Consider the following 23,518-nt stretch of genomic DNA (forward strand, 5'->3'; position numbering starts at 1 on the left):
GAACTTGACATAGTCTTGCAGGCAGTATATACGCATGCTGACGCAGCTACCCACCTGAACTATTATTTTATCGTTTACTCGTTTAAAAAAACACGGTCTTCTCGTTCCTAAGTCAGATTTTTAGTGCTTTCGAACGTTACTTCCAACCTGGACTGACAGCTCACCCGATCTGTTTGTGATCAGACCATGGAGTGGGGGGCTGTACCAAGCGCACGTTCCTTCCCAATGCTGAGGTGATCATTCGGAAGATGGGTGTGAAGAGAAACAAGCTTTGTCGACTAAAAAACAAGGCAGGATATGCAAGAATACTAATCACTGGCGACAGTTACGCTCTCTTACTATTCAGACTCCTACATTGCGAGTTTTTTGAAGACTTTGAAACTAAAGGAAAGCAGTGACAAATGAAACAGGCACAGGTGGGGTTTGAACCCACGATTTTCGGTTTACGAGACCGACGCCTTACCACTTGGCCACCGCGCCTTCAAACAACATAGGAATAATGTTGTTCAAATTATTTTTTTTCTGAATCTGGTTTACATCGCCTGGAGGCAGCAACAACAATAAAAGGGATACTTAACAAGGAGATACGCTGTAGCAGTGCGACTCCAACAGGTGCTCCTGAAGAGACTGGAGGTTTAAGCCAGCTCCTTAGAGCGCTTGGCCGCGTTACTCTCAACAGCGGCTCTTCAGCTCTTGTTGTTTGACCTAGTGGTTTTATAACGCGTGGAAACGACCGCAACTTCTTTTTCTGAGATGCTTTCTCTCACGTGGTGAAATCTCGACCTCTTTGGCATCTCTGGCTATAGTTCTTCAGTAGAGCAGGCTTTCACACCTCTGCTTATAGTACCCTTGAAGTCATTTTATTTTTACAGGAAGACGCATTCCCTAACGATCTCTCCTGTTTTAGAAATGCTTCATAAGGCGTGTTTGATTCAACGGACAAACAGTATACTAATTGTACAATGCAGATCTATGGGGCATTCGTACTGGATTTGACTGGGATTCTGAAATACGTCTTGCAAAGGTATTCAGACTTTCTTGAACCTAGAATAAAAACACAGACCTGAAACTCCTTAGCTTCCAATCTCTGATGTTGCTCTCCTTAAACTCGGACGTGATGTTCTGCAGACGTGTGCATAATGTCCTGTTTTCTTACAGTGTAGACATTTTGCTGTTCACGCTCCGCATTCATCTGCTTTGTGCGTTGTCAACATGTAATGTCAGCCGTCCCCTGTTCTTCTATATCTCTAGCATGACTGCGTCCTGCTGCTCGGCTTTTGTTTGTAAAGTTTGAGCGAGCACCCCGTTCAGTGTCACTTTGTCACTGTGGTCAGAAAGCATTCTTGATTCTGCTTGAGCTGCTTCATGAATTCTAGCGACTTTAAGAGCTCTTTCTAAAGTCAGCCCTTCCTCCTGCAGCTCCGAGGTTCAGTAGAAGCGGTGGAAAAAGATGGGCATAAGCAAAGCTTCTCGGCGCGGCTGCCATACCCAGTGGGCATTGATTCGTCGAATATACGTATATTTACGGCGAAAATACGGCTATACGTATATATACGTCGCCTCGACGTATAATCAACGTCGAATTGCAACCGTAAAATCGACGACATGAATAAACGCATATATAACGTCGAAAACACATCTAACACAGTGCCTGAGGCTTTTTACTGTATGTATCGTGTGTGCCGCAACTAAGAGTATACGGCACTCTGCACAGTGTACGAAGTAAATTATTTTCGCAGTAATTAATTTATTATATTTACTATATTTATTATACACGTGTAAATTAATTACTGCGACACGATACATACAGTAAAAAGCCTCAGACACTATGTTAGATGTGTTTTCGACGTTATATATGCGTTTATTCATGTCGTCGATTTTACGGTTGCAATTCGACGTTGATTATACGTCGAGGCGACGTATATATACGTATAGCCGTATTTTCGCCGTAAATATACGTATATTCGACGAATCAATGCCCACAGCTTGGCATACAAGGGTTTTGCTGAGGGGGTCTTGCCACCTGCCCGAAAAAAAACAGTAAAATGTTTGAGTGCCTATAGAGTTTCTATTTTTATTTTCTTGAGAAAAGTTGATACCATTTCCTGGACACCCCGTCCCCCATCAGTGCGCGGTGCCCGGGGAAAAATCTGTAGGGGGGCGTCTGAAATTCTGAGGGGGGTGATATTTCGGTTGAAACGGAGCTGTACGGTGCAGCTACCCAAATGAAATCTCGTAGCTATGCCATTGATTAGTGCTTCATGATAGAAGATAACGACTAGCAATCTGGTATTTGCGATGAAGTTCAGTTTCACATTTTTCGTCACTCTCACGGTTTGTATTGCCTGGAGCGAAAAGTACCATAAGCGTTCATTTTTGCAGCTACATGGACGTTCTGAATCGTTAAGAAAAAAATGTTGTAAAACCAACAGAAAGCACAGACTGCTATAACTAGTCCTAGTTATATAACGATGTTAAGTATAATGATAAACTACTGCAAGGAATCGGTCCACATGAGCAAACAGGATCATAATGTTGACACTCAATAACAACACTGATATGTGCAGTTCCTGGACGGATAGCCCTCCTGCCCATCAAACAGACTGAGTGACTGTTCGTGTCATTTAGTGTTGTCTGACCATTGACAAAGTACAACTATTTTTTTAGGACGCAAATTAAGTTAGGTAAATCTTTTTGCCCAAAACTGAAGGGGCGACATTCCTCCCTCCCCCCGTGATGCCAGGCCTGTACCCATCCTATTCCATAATGTCATTATATATAATACCATACAACAGTGACCGATCCTTACTAACTGCATGCGTTAAAATTGCACATCAGCTCATAGCAGGGGGCACATAGCCGCGATGTATTATCAATGTTAAATTTCAACCATAATATCGACAACATTAATAAACGCATACGTTGAGAAAATATCGAACCCAGCATATTTTCCGGTTATATACCACAATGCATTGCTAATATTCGTTGGTCACCATTTTGGACACGTTTTTCAAACGTAGAAGTATATCCGCAAATATCTCAGCAATCCTCTTTTGACGAGTAAGTATGAACAATAATAATAGTATCTGAATACATACAGATCTTTCTTAATATTATTTTGATTAAAATAGTACGTGAATAAGCAAAAAATGGCACATAAAAATAGTGTGAATGGGGAAGATGACACAAAATCGTTTTGCCGTTTCTCTATTCTTATTCTATGTTGTACTTTCAAACTTTGGGTACTCTTTAATTAGGACAGACTTTATTGCTCAACTGCTATGATGCAAGCCAAATTTTATACATTTATTTCAGCTTTGAGCTTAGTAAACCGTTCATTTTTTAGATTATACTAAAGAAGATATTAATCATCATTTATTTGGGAAGTAATATTATATAATTTTCTCCTAGCTGCGGTGCTGAAGTCCCACCCTACATCGACAGAAAAAGAAATAAAGGAGCACGCAATGTGTTACTTGAAAAATGCATATGCAAGGCAGGGGGCCAGGAGATCTGGACACTGAAAATAATAGGTTTTTGGTTCTAACTGTTAGGACAATTAGACAGGGTTTGCAAATACATTGCAAATATTTGTAATATTTGCATTGCATTGTAATATTTTTTTTCTTGGAAATATAGAAGTTGTACATTTTAAAATGTATATTTGAATCAAAATGTGGTTTTGAGTTAGTGTGTTAATGTAATTAGTTTGTGTTTGTCATTACTATACTGTATATTGCCATGTTACCAGAATTTGTAGCTGAAGTTTAAGACTAGTTGTGTTTTTTATGATTATTGCCCATATGTTGATTGTTGATTGATTGTATACAATGTATAATTTGAAATACATATGTTTCAGGTGTGAATGTGTATTTTCAGAATACATTTCTAAACCTAATCATTGGCTTGGTTTACTAGTTTCTACACCTATAAAACCTATCTTTGATGTATAATAGACCTCTACCTATATACGTATAATAGACCTCTAATGTTATCCGTATAATAGACCTCTTACCATATACGTATAATAGACGTCTAAAGTTATCCGTATAATAGACCTCTAACCATATACGTATAATAGACGTCTAAAGTTATCCGTATAATAGACCTCTAACCATATACGTATAATAGTCCTCTAAAGTTATCCGGAACTCCAACCATATATGTATAATAGTCCTCTAAATTTATCCGTATAATAGAACTCCAACCATTTATGTATAATGAACGTCTAAACATAGACGTATAATTGACGTATAACTTTAGACGTATATTAGAATTTCATTCTAGACGAATTGCAGACCACATTTAGACGTCTAAGGTATGCGTTTAATAGACGTATATTATACGTCTTTTGCCCACTGGGAAGGTTGTGTAGGACCGCACACACTACGATGTCAGTGTTGAATAGCGTGGTTTAAAAGCTTTTTCACTAACCAGTAAGGAGTAGAAACCTAAAGTCTTCTGATCCGTAATCAGACACGTTATCCATTGTGCCATTGGCGTTTGTATTGCATTCCCATCCAGCACCACATTGAGTTCAGAGCCGCTACTATTCATGTGTTTTGTACATGTGTCTAGTTACTACGTCTTTCATTATGTCTGGTTTAAAATAATGTATCTTTAAAACAGACAAAGGGTTTATGAGTCTCCCTGAAATTCACACACGAAGAATAAAAGATATCGCGATGAAAGAGAATACAAAAATGCCGGCGATAGAAAACGGAGCGTCTTAAGTGCGCGCTATCACTGAACTAAGCTCCCGATCGGTAAGTTTGTCGGCGGGTTTTTAATTGTGTTAGGAAGCGCAAACAGTCAACAGTGTACATTTTAAAGGTCTAAGCAAAACAATCAGACTTGAGGATTATTCAGAACAGGAGCCTCTACTTCTTTGTATACTGAGCTTTCGGGTGAACATCAAAGTGAAAGAGAAATTCGCAATTTTCCCTTTTTGATTAAGGAACAAGAAAACACCATCCTTTGAATTGGATTCAAACCAGGGACATAAGAAATACTCGCTGCTTTTTCAACAATCTTAAGAGCTAGCAACTGAGCTATCGAGAGGTCAGAAAATAAACGTTTTGTCACACGCGTTGCCCAATGTAGTGTAGTGTTCCTCTTTATTTAAATCCCAGTTCGACATCAAAATACCCACTCCCATAGTCTCGTTTAGTAGAAGAAATGGACCAGGCTTCTACTCTATAAACGTCCAGAGTTCTTATAAAACATTTAAAGGGATATCAGTGCTGGCGGAAATTGACTCTTTTTCTAGTGGGATCAGGATCACATAAAACCTTTCGTTTGGATTGAGAAGAGGATCATGTTGACACTCAAAACATACTAACCTTTGCTTCTTTCGAGGACGAATGGATTATTGAGCTGCGAACATCAGTTCAAATCAAATCTCTCCAACTGCAGTTGCTTCTTTGAGAGTTTCTTCAAATCTTTCAACTGAACGTCAATATCGAGGGATATTGATGGTAATATCATACGGATTTTGGTTTTCTTTTGATCGAAAATTGTATTAAAATACAAGCCTCTTTCACATTTGTATAATACTTTCCGTTGCATCCTCAGATAAAAATTCTAAATACCACAAAGTTACAATATATGGAATAGCATTTATTTTAAAATGTATTTTAAAATTTGCATTTATTTAGAGCTATATTTAGAGCTTAGTAAAGATAACATTGCTAATATTGATGGAGTAGAAATGTAAGATGAATTGATAGCTTTTTCTGAGCTAAAAAAGTCCTACAACGCCTCCTGTAACAGGTAAGGACTCATAGCAAGACAGTGCTATTGCATTGCGCATTTTGCAGATACGACCAGTTTCTGCTTCTGGTGAGTGCATTTTTTCCAAACTGAAATTAACAAGAACATTTTCAAGATGCGCCATGTCCCTAAATCGTTCATCAGGACTACTATTAATGTCAGGTGAAAGCAGTACAAAGCATAAATTTAACCTATTAAGAGACTATATCTGTCAGCTACTGCTGTAAGCCATATTCAGCCAACGCTAGAAATATTACTACTCTACTACAGTAGATAAAGATAGCAAGTCCAACTTAGAAACGGATCACAAGTCGAAGACATAAACCGACGAGGGTGGGATTTGAACCCACGCGTGCAAAGCACAATGGATTAGCAGTCCATCGCCTTAACCACTCGGCCACCTCGTCTCGCATACCACTTCCCCTTGGGCATGATTTTGCTCGGCGACCAGGCTCAGCGCACATCGACCTCAGATGTCTCAGAGCGGTGTGTCCAAGCGGCTGTATAAGAATAGGTAATAGGTTTATTCCATGCTGAAAAAAAGAAGAAAGAGAACACAATGTTTCGGCCGTGGAGTCTTCTTCATGTGTGAGAGAGACAGGACAGTAGGCAAAGGTAAAGTAGCGGGAGAACAAAGGTTTGAGGGTGGGTACCCACCTGTATAAGAATAGTGTTCTGCCGGTGCTGTGGTAAAGCTGGTTAAAACACCTGTTTCATAAAGAGGAGATCCTGGATCCGAATGCCAGCGGTACCTTTTTTCCTGTCTTGTTTTACAGAACATGTAATTTGGGACACTCAAAGAGGTCTTGATTTGGTTTTATGCGTTTATTAATTTCCTTTGCAGAACAACTTGTTTTTTTTAAATCATATAGCTTGCGAAAGATGAAATGCAAGCAAATTTTTTTGTTCACCAAAAGTATGTACAAGTATGTTGATTGTTGATTGATTGTATACAATGTATAATTTGAAATACATATTTTTCAGGTGTGAATGTGTATTTTCAGAATAAATTTCTAAACCAAATCATTGGGTTGATTTACTAGTTTCTACACCTGTAAAACCTATCTTTGATGTATAATAGACCTCTAAAGTTATCCGTATAATAGACCTCTAAAGTTATCCGGAACTCCTACCATATATGTATAATTGTCTTCTAAATTTATCCGTATAATAGAACTCTAACCATTTACGTATAATGAACATCTAATCATAGACGTATAATTGACGTATAACAATAGACGTATATTAGAATTTCATTCTAGACGAATTGCGGACCACATTTAGACGTTTAAGGTATGCGTTTAATAGACGTATATTATACGTCTTTTGCCCACTGGGTACAACGAAAAAAACACAACAACAATACAATTGTATAACAAAAGAAAGACAGAGACAACAGCCGATGTGCAAAAAACAACAATAGGCAGTGTGCAAAATAACAAAAAGGTAACAGGTTATGTGCAAAAACATGCATCAAAAGAATGAAATAAAGGGATAGAAATGATGGGGAGTGAGCTTTTGACATGTATGGTAGAGGTAGATTTTCAATGTGTGTTTGGGTTTTTGGTAAGAAAGAAGGCACTGTGAGGTTCAGATCATAGGTGAGAGGTGAGGAGAGAGTGAGAGAGGCTGGGAGTTTAATAGTTTGATAGTGCGGGGGTAAAAACTGTTTCTGAGTCTGGTAGTCCGGACCCGAATGCTCCGGTACCATTTTCCATGTCATGCTAAACGCCACAAATTGTGTTAGTCCAGTAGTATCAATCGTCCTAAAGTTACGGAAAATCGAATGCGACTGGTGTAATCAGCACACATTTTTTCAGAATAGTCGAGCTGTTTAAAACAGCAAATTCACAGCTTCGTGTCTTTTAAGCTTTGTGTTTCACTCTCCAAATAGAGGCACGGGTTCAAATCCCACTCCCGACAATCAGGCGTTTTACCCTCTTTGTGAGTTCGAGCCTCACCTGGAGCAGTATAGCCTGTCTTTAGCTACTGAAAGCAACTGTCGAGTTTAGATACTCTTAGGTATTTGACGGAGATAAATTAACATCAAACGAACAAGGAAAGGTAAAGGTTTACTTCGAGTCACAATCAAAGAAGGCTCCACAGCTGAAACATTGTGTTTCCTTCTCTTTTCAGCATGGAATAAACCTACAGTACCTTATCAGGATGGCCGAGTGGTCTAAGGCGCCAGACTCAAGGACTCCTGTCTTTTCATCGCTTGGGTGTTCTGGGGTGAGTTTCCCGAAAACGATGAATCTTAGAGACGAACGAGCAACTTTACGATGTACGTAGGTAACATACAAGCTACTTTTTCGTGGGTTTCCCAAAACCCCTCTTAATCGATCATTTAACGAGCGAGTATAAAGTACTTCTTTGTTAACCCCGCCCCTGAAGTCGCTTAGCAAAAAGCATCACAAGTCGATTGACAAACAATTGATTGACAATACTTTCATTATATGGTGTAATAAAATAAATGACTGACATGCTGTAAAAGAAAACCAAGTTTAACTGTGTGAACAGTGTATGCGTCCTGCACGACGTCTTTGATTTAAAGCAATATTTTTTGTCACGCTGCCATCGTTAGGAATCACAGTGTTTCAAGAGAAAATACTGTTGTTATTTAAAGTTGTTGGGTGTGTTGGAACTCCTTTTTAATTGGTCTTATTAACATGACATCTGGAAAAATTAACTACTAAGCTTGGCACGTGTCACTCAACAAATACAGGACCTATAATCAAATTTAAAAACAAGTAGGTCTAAGCTTTACCGTCAACAATCAAGACAGAACATAAAACGGCATTCGAACTTAAAATATTGTATGGACCGCGGGTTTCGGTACGGAATGGAACAGGCGTAGGACTCAGGGAATGGGGTTGAACAACACATTTAATAACTCGAATCGGGAAAGGTACACACACAGGGACAGGGGTTACAGCGCTGCACCTACACTAACATACACACACACGAAGGGAAGAGACTGTATCTCAGCCTCCGTCCCACTATATACAGTCCGGTAGTCCCCAGGTGCTGTTCTCAGCCCGCCCTGCGTGGCGCTACATTGTAATACATGTTACATGTTTCACGTTCTTTATGGAATTTAAATACAATTTAAACCCCACCCCAAAAGTACTAAAAGAGGGAGTATTATTAAAACATTTGATTTATGAATATGAAATTTACCCAAGATGACTAATAAATTCATAACTGTATAAATAAATGTTCTTTTTTCGAATTTCCTCTTACATAGTACAACAAAATATCAAAATCCTTAATATAAAATCTTAGTATTCTATATTTCCAGAGAATTCCCATGATGTGAATTGAATGTGCTCTGTCTGGCGATCTCTGTCGCTAAGGTTGGCGCAAGAGGTAGCCAGTTTAAGAAGCACTTAGTGATTAACGAGTGGGTCGGGGAGCACGTAGATTACGAAGGATTATAACGTTCTACTTTAGTTACGATAGGTTTTAGGAAACACTCGTAAATCAACGATCGATCTTAAGAGCGAGTTTACGATGTTCTTAGCGCTACGATGCTTTCGGGAAACTCACTCCCTGGTCTCTGAATAGAAGCGTGGGTTCAAATCTCACTCTTGACAGCCGCTCCCTTTTCCCTCTCTTGCATTTGTCCCGTCTTCTTGTGCTCGCTAACAACGACAGGAAGAGGAAAACGGAGAAACCGATTTGTGGGCACCCGATGTGCAGGGAAATGCTTCGTGAACACTTACACGTTATTAGCAGAAAATCAAATGGGGTTCGATTTCTGCCTTAAAAACTGTTTGGGGTGCCTGTAATCGAGTAAAGATTTACGGCAAGGTATGCATTTAAAGGAGAAAGACCGAAATATAAATCCAGAAGAAGATTTCTTAAAACATATTGCTGTCCGTGCGGTTTCTCCTGTATTTAATTAATTGTGGCATTGTGAAATCAACCTGTAGCCCTACGGAATGCAGAGTGACAACGACAGGAGCAGAGAGGATTATATCAGAGCTCGAACAGAGAGTTCGAAAATATAGGCAGATCGAGTTATAGAACATTTGATTTAAACTTTCCTATCTGCTCGGCCTTACTGAAGTATTTGTAGCTGTATTTCATCTTCTGTCTATTTCTATACTTTACAGTAGATAGTGTTTAGCCAGAGAAGAGAGATACAAGCGCTATACCCCCACAGCAGCCGCCGATTCCGATAACCTTAACTAAAGCAGGAAGATCAGTTTCTGCTCGAGACAGTCGTTTTCTGAACTGTAAATCTCCAACACGGGCTGGAAACGCTGTGTGTCCGGACTCAGTGGTTATATAAGAAAAGACTCAGCGAGCTGCAGGCGCGGCTCATTGCTCTGCGCTCCCCGTGCTGAATGCGCGTGTCCTCCCTCATTCATTACCTTCATACACTCCTCTCAAACCACAGCAAACTCCCGGAATATTTCGGTGAACACATACTTTATTTCCGAGATCACAGGCAGAAACAATAAACACGATGAAAACAGGAAGGTATTATGATCGTAGGGGGAAATGCACACAAATAAATTTCCTAATATCCAATAAAATCTAGTCACGTTCTGATGCTATTCTGATTTATCTGAATAGTTTTGGCAGAGTTGTTACAGCAAAGAGACACATAAACTTTTTTTTATTTCATTCGAGCTGTAGTTTTGATTCAATTTGGAAAAACTGCACTCACCAGAAGCTGAAATGGGTCGTGTTTACATAATGCATAATGTAATAGCAACGTTTGGAGTTTAATCTTGCTACGAGTCCTTTCCTGTTATAGGAGGCGTTTTAGGACTTTTTTAGCTCAGATAAAGCTATCAATTCATCTTACATTTCTACTACATCAGTATTAGCAACGTTATCTTTACCTAGCACTAAATGTAGCTTTAAATAAGAGTACATTTTAAAACATATGTAAAAATAAATGCTATTCCATATATTGTAACTTTGTGGTATTTAGAATGTTTATCTGAGGATGCAAGGGAAAGTATTATACCTTGCGAAACATCCAAGACAAAGGTAAAAGAGGCTCATATTTTAATAAAATTTTCGATCAAAAGAAAACCACAATCTGTATTATATCATCGTCAATATCCCAAGACGTTCAGTTGAAAGATTTGAAGAAACCCTCCAAGAAGCAACTGCAGTAGCAGAGTTTTGTTTTGAACCGATGTTTGCAGCTCAAAAGTCCTCGTAAGAAGCAAAGACAGGGATGTTTTGAGTGTCACCATGATCCTCTTCTCAATCCAAAAGAAAGGTTTTATATGGTACTGATCCCACTAGAAAAAGAGTCAATTTCCACCTGCACTGATGTCCCTCCAAACGTTTTGTAAGACCTCTGGAAGATTATACAGTAGAATCCTGGTCCATTTCTTCTACTAAACGAGACTGTTAGTGAGTATTTTGATGTCGAACTGCGATTTATATAAACAGGAACTCTACACTACATTGGGCTACGCGTATGACAAAACGTGTGCGGTTGGAGTCGACCTTTCGATAGCTCAGTTGCTAGAGCGTAAAACTGTTTAAAAAAGCAGCGGACGATTGTTATGTAGCTGTTTTGAATCCGGCTCGAAGGATGGTGTTTTCTTGTTCCTTAATTAAAAAGTGAAAATAGCGAATTTGTCTTTCACTTTGACGTTCACCGAAAGCTCAGTAAACAGAGAAGCAGAATTCTCTTCACATCTAATTGTCTTGCTTTGGCCTTTAAAATGCGCTCTGTTGACTGTTCACATTTCCTAACACAATTAACCTGCGGAAAAAGTTCACTATCAGGAGTTTAGTTCAGTGGTAGTGCGCTCGTACTATATGAAGCTTCGTTTTCATTCGCCGGCGTCTCCACTCTGGATTCTCTTTAAACGCGATATCTTTCCTTCCTCGTGTGACTTCCTTCGTGTGTGAATTTCAGGGAGACACATAAACCCTTTGTCTGTTTTCAAGAGACATTTTTATAAAACCAGACAAAATGAAAGACGTAGTAATTAGACACACGTAAAAAACACGTGAATCTAATTGAGAAAATGCGGATCTGGACAATGTATTACTAGTAGCGGCTCTGAGCTCACTGTAGTGCAGTTGAGTAAGATGATAGTGGGGCCAGTGGCGCAATGGATAACGCGTCTGACTTCGGATCAGAAGATTGCAGGTTTGATTCCTGTCTGGCTCGTGAAGGTTTTACACCCGCTACTCAACACTCTTCCTAGTGTGTGCGGTCCTACACAACCTTACTATAGACTGGGTGAGTCTCCTGTTCCATCTCCAGTTCTTTCTGCACATAACGTCTGTTTCATCACCGTTATTGTAGGACCACAGCCACAGATATGAGAAGACATACTGTTCCGAACAACTGTCTTAAATAATCACGTTGAAAAAGTTGAAAATAAGTTTTTTTTTTCTTAAACATAACCTTACATTTGCCTGTAAAGTTCAAACTATTTTCTGTAGCCACAAATCCCCAATATTTCTGCCGTCTCCTGAGAAACACAAGTATAGAGTTAAAACACAATAAATAATGCCACAAATCTATTCAGTTAACACCCAGATGTGACAGAGGTGACTTGCACCCCCTTTAAATATGTATTTCCTAAATTTCAGTTCTCTTCCCTCCCCAAGATACCTGCAAATTCACTATCGCATATTAAAGGCTGTACATGCATTACCTGTAATACAGCTACTAATAAAAATATACATTAAAGTTAATTATTAATAAATAATACTATTATTCATAAAGACGTATTCATAAGATTCATCGTGAATAGTTGCGGTGTCTGGAAAGCAACTGTAGTTAAATATAGAAAAAAGAGTTGTAGTTATTGAGGCAATTTCAGGTAGAATGTAAGAACTAAAGTTAACTAGTCCCACAGTAATGCGGGGGGTCCTATCAATAGAAAAAAAAAATTGTAACACGAAAACACAACAACCACAAAACGAGAAGTCTTCAGGGAACCTAGGTAAATCCCTGTAGAGGACTAACAACTATAAAAACAAACAAACAAATGAAACAACTTCAAAAAATAAAGAAAAAGAACATTAAAAACATATCTGGGAAACAACAAAAACACAGAATCTAACTGCGAGAGCTTTTTCAAGTTTTCGGTACTCCATCGTGCTCCTCTCATCTAAGTAGATATCACTCAGGTCAGTTGGAGGTCCACAGCTGATGGTAACTTAAGTAAGTAGCTGTGTCAGCATGCATGGGCTGCAAAGGAATGAGGAAAGGTTTATTCCATGCTGAAATGAGAAGAAAACATAATGTTTTGGCTGTGGAGCCTTCTTTGGAATAAACCTTTACTTGTTTATTTAGACCAAATCTCCAGCAAATACCTAAAAGCACCTAAGCTCGTCAGTTGCTTTCGGTAGCTTAAGACACAGGCTACACTGCTTCAGGTGAGGTTCGAACTCAAACCCTCGGCATGACTCTGCTGTAGAAGTACCGCACGCTGACCGATTGCACAACTGGAGCTGTGTAACTCCTTCTCCTCATACAGACTTGAGCTGCAGAAACACAGGGCGAAAACTGGGTTTCGGTTGCAGATCCATCTCCACTTGGGGGAAAGGGACAGTAAAATAGCAAGGAAAATACAAGAGAAGAAACTGAAAGAATTGTGCTCACTGCAAACTAGGAAGGAAAGAGGTGGCTGGATACATAAAACAGCTCGGCGGATAATTTGTAACAACATTCTTTGGTGAATGGATTTCTCTTCAAGTTCCGCCGTGCAGTTTGAACGTTTGTTCTCCCAGATCAGTTGGTTATATGAGATCAGCTGATATAAATTAGGACTAATCAGAATCAATACAATTGATGTCTGGCAAAGGCAAATAACCTTTGTACATGATCTGGAATGTGACTGGTTAAATTTCAGCATAGTTACAACTTCCTTTATAAAGGGTGTGCACACTTATACAACCAAGGCATGGAAAGATTTTTTTTTAATTATTGTTCAAAAAAATGTTCCATTTTTTTTTCTTAAATGTTGTTGTTTAAAAGATCTTATTAAATGTGAAAAAATCGGACTGTGAAAAGGTCAAAATGTTAGTGAAAAAATCAGTCATGTGAGGAAAGATGGATTGTGGGAGACCCTTGACTCTCCATGTCATGCTGTATTTCTCTCTCATTCTACTGGGAATGATGGTGCTGTCGCTTCTGGATAAAGTCTGTCAGTGGTCATTCCAGATGGGTCAGGTATGACTGCACTTTGGCACAAGAAGAGACATGTGACTTGTGAGGACCCTGAGAGTGTCTTTTCTTCTAGAGCTCGGATAGCTCAGTCGGTAGAGCATCAGACTTTTAATCTGAGGGTCCAGGATTCAAGTCGTGCTTTTCTTAAATCTATTGTGAATGTCATTATAAATCGTCTTTTATCTTTCACTTTTCTAGCTGTACTGTGGTTATTTTAAATGTTCATCACTTGTATTTTCTCTAGTGTTTCCTTTCACAAACCGAAATTGTTCAAGGTGATCTTGTCACTCTACTCCAAGTAGATAATCTAAATCAGTGGTTCTCAAACTGTGGTACACGTACCGGCAGTGGTACGTGGCGTGCCGCCTGGTGGTACGCCAAATGACCCTGGAACTGTGTTGTGTGCGCTGAAAAATCGGGACGGGTTTTCATATTTTGTATTTTAATACGTGTCGAATACGCAGCCTATGTACTACGATACATTGCGTGCTAATACTTCAGTGGACACAAGAGATACTCTGTAATTCTATACCACTCTATAGGAATGCGTGCTACGGATGCAAGTGACCAATTGTATTTAAAAAAAGCTACTGTATCTCCAGCAAATAGGGAGAAAGGAGAATGTGTGTGATTTTGGAACAATACCAACGTTGTAAACACAGGAATGCATAGAAATACGTGCTACGAACGCAGGTAATCTTGTGAGCACACGAAAGCGTGATACCAGAAAAATATTTAATAACTGTTCTAATTTGAGAAAAATACACCGAGCGTCTCTGTGTTTTGCTCCCATGCGCATGAAATAAAAACTTTAAATAAATACGGAAATAAAAACGGAAACGCGGAAAAATGCAAGCTTGCAGATTGCTAAAGCAGGTAAGCTACACTATTTTGAAGAACCTTATTTACCGTTGGCAAAAGAGCTGACACGTATTAAGTGTGGAGAAAAAGCTGCTAAACAGCTCGACCTGCTGCCCCCCTCCCCGTGAAAGACACAGTCATTCATAGAATTATTGAAATGAAGGATTATATCAAACGTACACTGATAGAGCGCGTTAAGATGAGCAGATTTTTTTCACTGCAATTAGATGAGTCTGTAGTCGATTTGGTCAATTTGCTCGTTTACGTTAGATACGAGTTTGAGGGTACGTCCCATGAAGACTTTCTGTTCTGTAAACCGCTACCAACAGGAACTACAGGAGAGCACATATTTCAGCTTCTGAATAAATTTATCGAACAGAATGGCCTCGACTGGATAAAATGCGTCTGAGTTTGTACAGACGGTGCTAGAGCAATGACAAGCCGACATAACGGTGTAGTTGCACGAATTAGAGAGGTTGCTCCAGAAAATAATGTACGCATTACAACATCCACCGCGAGACCTTTGCCGTCAAGAAAATGCCTGACGATTTAATATCTGTTAGACTCGAAAAATTGTATCAAGGCTCGAAAAATTAATTCACCTCTGCTTTGCTCAACTAAACAGGCTCACCCCTCTCACTGAAATGGTGCTTTTTTATTAGTTGTTGTTAATGTTTTTTTTTCCTGTAAAACACTTTGAGAAGCCACCTTTAAAGGCGCTATATCAAATAAAGTTTATTATTATAATATTTATTATATGTGTGTGTGTGTGATTGTGTGCGCACACACACGCTCATGTTGGTCATTGAGAATTTCTGGGGTTCCTATGAGATGATGACTTGTAGGTGGTACTTGGATGCTTTGGTTGGATTAGGGGTGGTATTTGGTCCAAAAAGTTTGAGAACCACTGATCTAAATGAAATCACTGTAGAGTACAGGGCACGCAGTGAGGAGGTCATGCAGTGAGTACTCTTGAATGCAACAAGAGGAAAGGCACACTGCACATCTGCGGAGTATCACGTCCGAGTTTACAGTGACATCAGAGATTGGAAACGATGTAGCTTTTTTATTAAAGGTTCAAGGAAACCTGAATATGTTTGCTAAGGTATTTCAGAATTACAGTCAAATCGAGTAAGATTGCTGCACAGATCTGCAGTCTGCAATTAGAATACTATTTGTGCGTTGTATAAAATACGCCGTTGTAGAATACTATTCGTGCGTTGTATAAAAAACTTTTTTAAAACAGGAGAGATACATTTAGGAATGCGTCTTCCTGTAAAAATAAAATCACTTCAAGGGCACTATAAGCACCGTCTGAAGCCTGCTTCACAAAGGAACTATTTTCAAAGGACCAAAGAAGAAAATATTTCACCAAGTAAGAGGAAGCATCTCAGAAAAAGGAGGTGGGGTTGCTTCTACATACTGTAACACCATAAGGTCAGACTACAAATGCCACTGTACAGAGTAATTTGCCAAGTGGTCTAAGGAGCTGGATGAAAGCTCCAGCCCCTTTGAGGGCATGAGTTGGAATCCCACTGCTGCCAAATATCTCCTTGTTAAGAATCACAGTTTTGTTGTTGTTGCCCCCATGTAATTGAATCAGTTTCAATAGAATTAATTTGAAAAGTAATAATCATATTTGTTCTGTTCCTCTTCTCATTGCAATTTGTACCGAAATATTTATTTCATTTTATTTTAAAAACGTGTTAGCCTTGATTGGAAGGAGGTGGCATTGCAGGCAAGGTAGCCAAATGTTAAGGCTTTTGTCTCGTAAACAGAAAGTCGGAGTTTCAAACCCTGTCCGTGCTTGTTTCACTTATCATGACGTTCCTTTATCTAAGTCTTTAAATGTCTTGCACTGTACGAATCTCTATAATAAGAAGAAAATAACTTCATAATCCTTCTGTTGTCCTACCATAATCTGCACAGCTTTTGAATTGACAATGTTTGTCTCTCTTCACACCCAATTTATAAATGATCGTCTCAGTGTAAAAAGGAACGTGTGTTTGGTACAGCCCCCACTCCATGGTGTGATCACAAACAGATCAGGTGAGCTGTTAGTATAGGTTAGAAGTATCATTCGATGCCCTGAAAAACTGACTTAGGGACGCACAGACTGTGTTTTTTGAACAAGTACACAATAAAATATTTATTGGAACAAATCATTGCCTGCCTTCAAGACTGTCATGCTAAACGCCACGTGTTCATCCGGGTGTCAGTTGTCCTAAAGCTTCAGAAAATTGGACACAATGGGTGCATTCAGCACAGTGCTTTCTAGTACTCATCAGGATGGCTGAGTCTTGTCTTTCCATGTTGCTTATGTGCCCTGGTCTCTAAGTGGAGGTGGGGGTTCAAATATCACTCCCAATAGCTAGGGTTTTTTTCCCTGTCTTGCACTGTTCCAGTCTACTTGTACTCACTGACAATCACAATAGGAGGAAAATGTAGAAACTGCTTAGCAAGAACATAAAGGACAGGAAAATGCTTCCCAAACACATAAATGTCTTTAGCAGAAAGGAAAATTAGATAGGCTTCGATTTCTGCATTTATATAATCCAATATATAAGCAAACAGCACAAGGGGACTCTTCAGTCTACTCCTGTCCTACAGTAACACAGATTGAAACCAAGGTTGTTGCAGCTTCAAAGCAAAGCTCTTACCATTCTTACCAGCAAGATTTGTTTTTTCAAGGAAGGAAACACTAATGTAAAATATACTGTAAATAGACAGGAAGTATTCTTAAGTTAAAATTATAATAATAATTGTTAAAATAATCATTTTGTTCTCTCTTGCAGTAACTGATTATAATATTTGTTTGTGGTTTGGTGATTATTGAAAGCAGAACAATTGTCAGTAACGTTTGAAACATACAGGCATGTGTCTCCTGCAGTTACTGAAGATTTTTCAATGTATTTCTCTGTGTCCGCGTGCCTGGTGCATCTTTATTGGACAAAGTCTTTCTCCACTAAAAGAAGGAAAGAAAAATTTGATTATTGTTAGTTCATCAGTTGTTTTGATCAAATTATTATAATGCAGTGCCAGGTACAATTAAGGTATATTATGTACATGAACATCATGTCTGAGACAGTGATGCCAGCTGACTATCGCTGGAGGACAGTTCATCATGAGTGTGTAAGTAAGCATAATGAAGGAGAAGAGATCGGCCTCTGTGATGGAGTGTCCAGTGACACTAACTATCTGTCCTACTGTTCTCTCCTAATGTAGTGGGTGAATGTAAGGTTTCTTTCTTGTAAAATATAATCGAGTGCATTTTTGCTGCTGAAAATGAATCTTGTGCATTTCAATTCTGTGTTCATCTTCCGATATTGTCACCTAATTCTGTATGTCATTTCATCAGACTGCTACATTTGTAGGAGCTCAATTGCATTAGATTGCATAGTGATAGTATTTCTTGCTTTTTAAATACTTCAGTCAAAAATGTTGAGAAAGTGCTCCTGTTTTCACCATTCTAAGAACTGTGATGCAACAGAAATATTTACTCTCATAAAAGAAGTTGAGTTCTGTTACAGTCTTGAGTGACACAAACCTTCTCTTTTACTGCACTACACTTCTCCAGAGGCCAGTTCAGCACACAAGGATCCTCAGGCAAACAAATGCTATGATCGCTTGATAAAAGCCATTTCTCATCCTTTCTTTTAGTGTCAGTGCTACTATTGTATGCAAAGGAGGCAACTTGAAACTGAAAGATGTAATCGCCTTACAGAGAGTCTTCATGAAGTCGTGCGTCGGGTAGCGTTCCACTGTCAATTGACTGGGCTTGTGAAGAAACCAATCTCATTCAACGACCATACAAATTGCACACCTTAAGACACATGAAGATAAATGTGTGTGCTGATTGACACAAAAAATGTCACTTCACATTATCCGCAAAGCTGTTTTACTTGTCCAACCTCCTCTTCCTACTTTGCAGTAAGCACAATTCTTTCAGTTTCTTCTCTTGTATTTTCCTTGCTATTTTACTGTCCCTTTCCCCCATGTGGAGATGGATTCACATCCGAAACCTAGTTTCACTCTGCGTTTGTGCCACTTTTACAATCTGTGTAGGAGCTTTTCTAGGGAAGTCCAGTGGTGCAATCAGTCAGTGTGTGGTACTTGCACAGCTGTGCACAGTGGAGTCATGGTGAGGTGGTGAGTTCAAGCCTTCTCTGGAGCCATTAAACCTTTTGAATGTTTTCCATCCATAAAAAGTTCATTTGCCCTAGCAGTTTCACTGTGACTTTGCAGGTAAAATATTAATAAGGAGAATAATGTTTCGTATGTGATAAAAATAACCACACCAGAAAATATTGAAGAGAAATTGCTTGTTGCACTATTCGCAGCAGGCACTCAGACACAAAAACTTTCCTGTCACTAAAGTAAATTCATGAAGAAGAGGAGTGACATCATTGCAAAGGCGATATTTTCTGATGGCTGTTTCGGTTAACAATTATTCGTGTTAGAATTACTACTGTCATTACTACTAATAGTGATAAAAACAGAGGACTCACAGCTCTCTGGGTGTTGGTCTGGACTCTAGAAAGTGTTTCTATTTGTAAGTGGCTCTGGACCTCAACACCTGTTGATGGGCCACTTTTGTCAGACACACCAGTGGAGCCCAAGCCCACCTACACACACATTCACACACACTGACAGATATACACCCACACACTCACACACATGTATTCTCACAGACACTACACACACTCACAGACACAACACAAATTTATACATTCAATCAGACACTCACGCACTCACAGATATACACTCACACACATTCACAGACACACACATAGACACCGTATACATACATAGACACGGCATACACTCTTAGGTACAGATACACTATAACTAACACTAGTGCAGATACTGCTAATATTGCAACAGTAACACTATCACCAAAACATACACTATTCTATCATTGTTACTAACACTGACACAAACTACTTATAATAACACTAATGCTATCATTAAAACTAACACTACTACTACTATAACACTATAATTATAATTAATATTAACATGAATATGAACACTAAAACTAAAACTATCGGTAGCGCTATCATCATTAATACTCACATGAACACTAGCATTAAAACTAACAGTTGTACTCTCATTAATATTAACATGAATACACTAGTATTAGTATTAGTTGCTACCCATGACGTCACATCGCTCTTTGTGACGAAGGCGAGACACCTAGACGCGCACAGTGACGTGACGCCTGTCGCCGTGTTTACCATACTTATGATTTATAAACACTGGAAAAAATGCATTTAAACTGTTACTTACATACATGTGTCAACTTGGAATATAATTTTCTAGCTCTAGGATAGAGTTACCTAAATAATAATATGAATAATCATTGTTTAATTTTGGATTGAACATTATTAACACTAAACGCAGTATGGTAATTAATCGATACAGTCTTTATTGACTGTTTACTAGATATTTAAAACAGGGTCAAGAATGGGAAATGAATCAGTACTCACCAATCGGTGAAGTTAATCGTTTATCCTACGGTTCTTCAGAGATCAATAACTCTCCTCCGTGCACTCAGCGCGCGTGTCTGTGACATCACAGCGCTCTTTCTAACAGAGCAGAGCGCGTCTCCGCGGGAGGAGACTCCTGTCCGGAGCCCGGGGGGCTTTTCTTACAGATAAAACATCTCCCAAAAAAAAATACATACTGGGCTGTGAAGAGAAGCGAATCATAACAGTTGGAGAAGGAGAGCGGCAAACCAAGAAATGCAATTAATTAAACAGGGAAAAAAAATTTGTTTACTTCGCAGATTAATGTGTTACAAAGCGTACCCGTGTGGAGCAGTAGAGAACGAGCACGAGTCCCTGAAATAAGAGCTTTTAACAGTTTTACACGAATCTTCAGAGTATAGAAGCCAGGAGGATCAGACTCCTGATCCTAGAGGATAAAATGTGTATCCTGGTTTTATTTCCACCCAGTTCTCAGTTCCATAGGTAGTCTGATGATTTAAATGAACTGTATAACTGTTACAAGACTTCATCTAATTGTAAATTCATAAGACTGTCTGTGAGACACTTGTGAGAGCAGCTGAATCCCAGGGCTGGTGTGGATCACACACAGACAGGTCTTCTGTGTGATCTGAGTCCCACTGCTCAGAGCTACAGACTGGTCAACTGGTCACTATAGTAGTCACAACCATCGGACCATCAGCTACTAATAATCAATATGATGATCAGAGTGTCAATACTGGTGTTTATAAAATAAATACTAAAATCATTCCACACTCACTTGCATTATAAAACACTTAGAAACATGTTTGGGGGCTGACATACAGTAAAGAAAGTAATACAGAAGGGCTGGAGGTCCTGGAAAGGGTTAATAGAAGCTTCTTGCTTCTGACCTGGAACAGAGCCAACAGCTGCCAGATCAGTGACCCCTGAGCCCAGTTCACAGAGTGGAGAATTGGGAGCTCTTCTGTGTTTCTGAGAGGCTGGGAGGAAGGAGAAAAGGGGGAGATGTGACCTGAGTTCAGGCTGTTCTGTCTGATATTATTCATGTAGCAGCACTGATTGTCTGAATGTCTTCTGGATCTGGACTGTCAGGACAAAGAACAGTATGGAGTTGAGCTTAGATAGATAGATAATACTTTATTAAACCCCGTAGGGAAATTGATGTGTTACAGCAGTCCAGCCCAAGACAAGCAAAACAGACATCAGAATAGTTATAAAACAAAAGACAACAAAATAAATAAAAATAAATAAATAAGTACATACAGTAGGTGTGTGCAAAATGTGCTGATCATAGTCACTGTAAAAACAATAAAATATGTGCAAAATGTGCATAGGTTTATACAGACTGATTGTCCAAAAAGTACAATGGAGTAAACATGCTGTCCATAGAGGAGCAAATGAAGGGCTAACAGTCCTAGCCTAGGGCAGCGTTATACACCCTGACCGCCGCCGGGAGGAAAGACCTGCGGAAACGTTCCCTTGAACACCGTAGCTGGAGCAGCCTGTTGCTAAAAGTGCTCCACTGCCCAGTAACAGTCCCATGAAGCGGATGAGAGGTGTTGTTCATGATGGCTGTGAGCTTGGTCAGCATTCTCCTCTCAGCCACCACCTCCAGGGGGTCAAGGCTCATTCCCAACACAGTGCCAGCCTTCTTTATAAGTTTATTGAGCCTATTTGCATCTTTTGTCATGATGCTGCTGCCCCAGCACACAACAGCGTAGAAGATGGCCGCCGCCACCACTGATTCATAAAAAATGTGTAGCAGTGTTCCACACACACCAAAGGACCTGAGTCTCCTAAGAAAATAGAGTTGGCTCTGACCTTTCTTGTACAGGGCGTCAGTGTTACCAGACCACTCCAGCTTATCATCCAGGTGTACCCCTAATTACTTGTAGGAATGTACGCCCTCTATGTCCTCACCTTGGATGGAAACAGGGTTCAGCGGAGACTTATTCCTTTGAAAGTTGAAGATCATTTCTTTGGTCTTGCTGGTGTTAAGCTGGAGATGGTTAAGATGACACCACTCCAGAAAATTGGTAATCAAATTTTGCTTCTGTCTGAGTGTGAGTCTGAGCTGTGAATCTGACTGAGAAGAGAATAATGATTTGTTATTCTGCCTCTGAGGATTTTTCTTCTTTGCCAAGTGGTGTTACATCCCCTTCAGATACTCTGCACAGACTGCCAGAGAGAGATGGACAGATACGAGCACACGCAGCGAGAGAGATATACTTCTTCATTAACTTTGAAGCAAGTGTTCATTTCTTTTCTGGAACAAGTTGTTTCTGAATTTCAAGAAAGTCATACAACTTCTGAAAGATAAAATACAAATCTTGCTTATCCGGACAGAAGAAATATTGCAAAAAAAAAACAACAAATGCCAGTGATTTTTTCTCCTTTTAAAGAAAAGTGGAGAAAAACAACAGCAGTTCATCTCCGTCGGCTTGATTTAGCTTAATACAAGTATTCACTTCTTTTTTTCTGAAAATTACAGCCTGCGAAAGATTAAATACAGTTCTTGGTTATTCTTCGTCAGTGCAGAAGAAATACTGCGGGCTGGCAGGAAAATGCCAGTATTTTATTTCCTTTAACTACAAACGTGAATGGTGAAAAGCAACGGGGGTGTCTCTCTGTGCAGCTGTTAAACAAAGAGCTGGCGATTCAAGCCCACTCAGGGATGCGCTTCAGATTGTTCTGATGTAAACATAATCTCCGTTAACAATTAATGGGATTTCTTCGCAACACGTTAACCCTCTTGAACTTTGCAGGAAATGTGTGTGTTTTACTCGTGTGGAACTACAAGTAAAAAATTAAGTACCTAAGTCAATGTCCAAGAAAACCATTTTCACGTGAGGAATTGTAGCTTTAACTGGCTGTCGGGAGAATTAATTTATACTACGCAAAAATATTTTAAAACTAGATCACAGATTTGTTGGAGAATTTGACAATCCTTGACAATCTGGGTTATGTACTCAGTATGCTTCCGCTGCGCCACTCTGCTGATTCAACACGACTGCTCTTTCTTTGCTTTCTAAAAGTGCGCCCGAGATGAAATGTCTCAACGGTAAACGCGGACGTCACTTTGAGCACTTGGTCTTTTGTAGTACAAATCATCACACGCTGCTCTACATGGGCGTGTCTTCAAGATCGTTGTGAACCAAAGCTTCCGCTTTCCGAGGCTACTGATTCTTTCGTCGTTAATTCCCAAATCTTCAATGAGAATCAGTGAAAC

At 39.4% G+C, this 23,518-nt stretch overlaps 3 non-coding genes across 3 annotated transcripts; 1 reads left to right on the forward strand and 2 right to left on the reverse strand.

Annotated features, from left to right (window-relative positions):
• Positions 1–408: 408 nt before the first annotated feature.
• Positions 409–480, reverse strand: trnat-cgu (transfer RNA threonine (anticodon CGU)). Its single transcript has one exon. It is a non-coding gene; the product is annotated as a tRNA-Thr (tRNA).
• Positions 481–6,097: 5,617 nt separating this feature from the next.
• On the reverse strand, positions 6,098–6,179 carry trnas-gcu (transfer RNA serine (anticodon GCU)). The gene has a single exon. It is a non-coding gene; the product is annotated as a tRNA-Ser (tRNA).
• Positions 6,180–11,853: 5,674 nt separating this feature from the next.
• On the forward strand, positions 11,854–11,926 carry trnar-ucg (transfer RNA arginine (anticodon UCG)). The gene has a single exon. It is a non-coding gene; the product is annotated as a tRNA-Arg (tRNA).
• Positions 11,927–23,518: the final 11,592 nt, after the last annotated feature.

This window comes from Atractosteus spatula (genome assembly GCF_055471065.1).
Source record: "Atractosteus spatula isolate fAtrSpa1 chromosome 10 unlocalized genomic scaffold, fAtrSpa1.hap1 SUPER_10_unloc_3, whole genome shotgun sequence".
Classification (NCBI taxonomy): Eukaryota; Metazoa; Chordata; class Actinopteri; order Semionotiformes; family Lepisosteidae; genus Atractosteus; species Atractosteus spatula.